Below are 3,949 nucleotides of genomic sequence, written 5' to 3'. Positions count from 1 at the left end.
TCCAAGTAGAATCCTTCTGTCTGTAGCCATCACCAGCAGACCGGGCTACTCTCGGCGCAAACCATTCTGGATAGCGCGAAGGTGAGCAGCACGAACGCCGAGCCCATCAAGAAGTAGAGACGCCACCGCTTTGTATAAATTATAGAGCCCTAAATCAAATGACCATCAAACACAAATTTCCTATACCTAAGGTGGACAAGCTTCTTGATGAGTTGCATGGGGTGAGAATGTTTTCAAAGTTAGATTTATGATCTAGATATCACCGGATCTAGATTGAGGAGGATGATGTGTAGAAAATGACCTTTAGAATGCCTGAAGGCCAATATAAGAAATTCTTGGTTATGCCATTTGGGCTAACCAGTGCACTAGCAACATTCTAGTCACTGATGAATGATCTACTTAGACAATATCCTCGCAAATTTTTGTTGGTGTTCTTTGACATATTCTAATCTACAAAAAATTGATTAAGGAGCATCTGGAGCACCTATGAAAGACCTTGACTCTTCCATGATAGCAGCACTTATATGCTAAACTCAGCAATGTAACTTTGTATCCATGTTCATTGACTATCTTGGGCATTTCATTAGTGATAATGGGATACAAGTAGATCCATCTAAAATTGAAGAAATTATCAAATGGCCAATTCTTAAAATTGTCCAAGATCTCAGAGGATTTATGTGACTCAAAGGATATTACCAAAAATTCATCTAGAACTATAAAGCTATAGAGAAGCCTTTAATCAACTTGCTTAAGAAAGGGTGAAGGTAGTGGACAAAAGAGCAAATGGGGCTTTTGATAGACTTAAGGTGCAATGACTCACATTTGTGCTTACCCTTCCCAACTTCTCAAATGGGTTCACCATTGAATGCGGTGCTGGTTGCACTAGGCATGGAGCAATTGTTTTTCAAGAAGGATGTTCAATAGCCTTCTTTGGTAAGGCATTGCAACCCATGGACCAATCTCTTTCTACTTACGAGAAAGAACTAAGAGCTTGGTGATTGTTGTTCAAAAATGGCAGTCATATCTTATAGGCCTAAAGTTCACAATTCTCACTAATCACCAAAGCTTGGGGCACTGGCTATGACAAAAGCTTTCCACCCCAACACAATACAAAATGTTGGCTAATATGATTGGCTATGACTATGAGGTGAATTATATAGGAGAGGGAAAGAGAATGTGGTGGCAAACTCTTTTATCAAGAATGAAATGCCCAACTCTCTCTAGGCCACTATCCACTTGGCTAGTTAAATGGGAAAATTCCTGATTAGTACCCTGTACTTTGGCTTGAGTGACAATTTGGTCCCCAAACTTTAAAATGCAACAAATCAGTACCCGAACTTTCAAAATGTGACAATCTAGTACCCGAACTTTCAAAATGTAACAATCCAGTACCTGTTGTTAACCAGTCCATTAATCAACCATTAAGTGACATTTGAAAAGTCAAAAATGCCCTAAGAATGCCATATAATTCTCTTTATCAACCATCCAAACATTGATAATAAAATGAACAGTCCCAAATTCTATATTCTTCTAAGCAATCACCAACTTTTTTGAATAGAAGAGGCTAGGATTTGGGATTGTTCAATTTTTTGTCAGCGTTTGGATGGTCGATAAAGAGAATTAAATGGCATTCAAAGGGAATTTTTGACTTTTCAAATGTCACTTAACGGTTGATTAATGGACTGGTTAATGGTAGGTACTGGATTGTCACATTTTGAAAATTTGGGTACTGGAAAGTCACATTTTGAAAGTTCGGGTACTGGATTATCACATTTTAAAGTTCAGGGACCAAATTGTCACTCAAGCCCAAGTATAGGGTACTGATCGGGAATTTTCCCAATAATTTAAGAAGGAAGCTACAACTAATTTGGAAATACAACAACTCACTTAGAAGATACGAACTCAACCCAAAAAAATTGAAGGCAGGGGTGATTTTCTTTGGAGGAAAGGGAAAATTGTATTAGGTTCTAAGTCAACCTATCAAAGAAGATTTTTTGATGAAATGCATGGGGCTCCCTTTGGAGGCCATTCTAAGCTACATAACACATTAAGACACATGAGATCTTACTCTTATTGGAGGTAGATGGCCAGCGACATCCAGCTATGGATAAGAGAGTGTGATATTTTTCAATTGTAAGTACATCCGTTTCCCTATACCGGTGAAGGCGATGAAGGCATCAAAACTAGGCTTATAAGCCCATAGCCCATCATAGGCTTGCGATGAACCCAAAGCCATCGTGGACGTGCGATAGACTAAAGAGCGACCGCACGGCTATAGCAAGCCGAAGATGCTCATGACGAGACATCCAACAAATTAAGTGAACACTTCAAATTAGTTATGATGACATTCTTGCCACATCAACATGGGAGACCCGTAAAGGAAAGTAGCACACGTGTGTCATGAGAATCCTTGGACGAAAGGAAACTTCATCCAAGGAAGATCTCGCTCTACATGTGGTGAACCCCCAGTGGTGTCTTCCTGACAACCGACACCGAATCATGGATTCCCTTTCCAAATGGGAATTGAACTCATTTTGGAACCTTACCCTTAGGGCCTCTGGATCTATACTTATACAAAAGGGGAATAAATCATAACCAAGGGACAATTTCATAAATTTGTTGCTACCTGATATCCCTCAACCTTTCTTCATCCTTTAACGAGACCACCACACTCAACCTTACCACACCACTTACATTAGAATTTCTGGTTATTATCCTTGATCACAGAGAATGGCTGGCCAAAGAATCAGTCTTTCCCCTATCCCAAAGGAGCAACACGAGAACCCAGACAACTCTAACATAGAGCTTGAAGACCAAGACAATCAAGAGATGATGGTGTAGGCGGACATCGCCATCCTATCCCATAAAGTCTACATCATTGAGTCGTGCTTCAACTGAATGGAGTAGATGCAGGTAGAGATGTGAAGCATCTTGCAGCTATTGTTACAAAGGTTGGCAACTCCCGAACACCCTCCCTTCGCTTGTACAGAACCACCCACACCAACTCCTCCTAGCCATCCTGTGACATCGATTGAGCGACTCACTCGAAAGTGACCACCCGTTTGTGCCTACCATAGACCAGAGAACCCAACGTTTTGCTGCCGAACAAACACAAACAACAATGCGCAGCCCAGTGATAATTAACGCACCCGTTAGCCGAATGGAGATTAGGGAATATGTCTAGGGCTTGATAGAGGAAAGCCAAAACAAGACACAAATGACCCTCACCCTACATAAGCCCTACTTAATCGCATCTTGTATAAGCCTTACCCAACCAACTACACCCCTCCGCAATAGTGGCCCCAGTATGACGGGTAGAAAGGGAGCCTACAGGAATATGTCAATAAGTTCGAGGACGCGCTAGGCGCATTCGCCCTGGATGGAGATCTAAAGGTTGGGAAATTCTCTAAATCCCTGACCGGACCAACTCACTCCTGGTTTGTCAACTTCACGGCAGGGAAAATTGACTTATGGGTGGAGCCCACGAAGAAGTTTTTGTCCAATTCGCTTGAACCTCAGTCCACAGGAACATGTCAATAAGTTCGAGGACGCACTAGGCGCATTCGCCTAGGATGGAGATTTGAAGGTTAGGGAATTCTCGAAATCCCTTACTGGACTGACTCACTCCTGGTTTGTCAACTTCACGGCAGGGAACATTGACTTATGGATGGAGCCCACGAAGAAATTTTTGTCCAATTCGCCTGGTTTGTCAGCACCTGACTATTGCTCGATCCCTTGCCTAAACCTCCAATTCGCCTGAACATCCGATTAGATCCTTCTAATCCTTCAAAAACACCCAAAAATCATAACTTTATGCCCAAAGCCCCCCAAATCCACCATTAAACCTCTTCGATACTAATCTGATGGCCCTAATCAATCCCTATCAACACCTCGACCACTAGATCTAACTCCACAAAATTTTAGCTCAGGATTCCTCCGTTTACCCCAT

The sequence above is a fragment of the Nelumbo nucifera genome, chromosome 5 (genome assembly GCF_055504915.1).
Source record: "Nelumbo nucifera cultivar China Antique chromosome 5, China Antique-T2T, whole genome shotgun sequence".
NCBI lineage: Eukaryota > Viridiplantae > Streptophyta > Magnoliopsida > Proteales > Nelumbonaceae > Nelumbo > Nelumbo nucifera.
The sequence above is the reverse complement of the archived record's forward strand: the minus strand, read 5'-3'. Positions refer to the sequence as shown.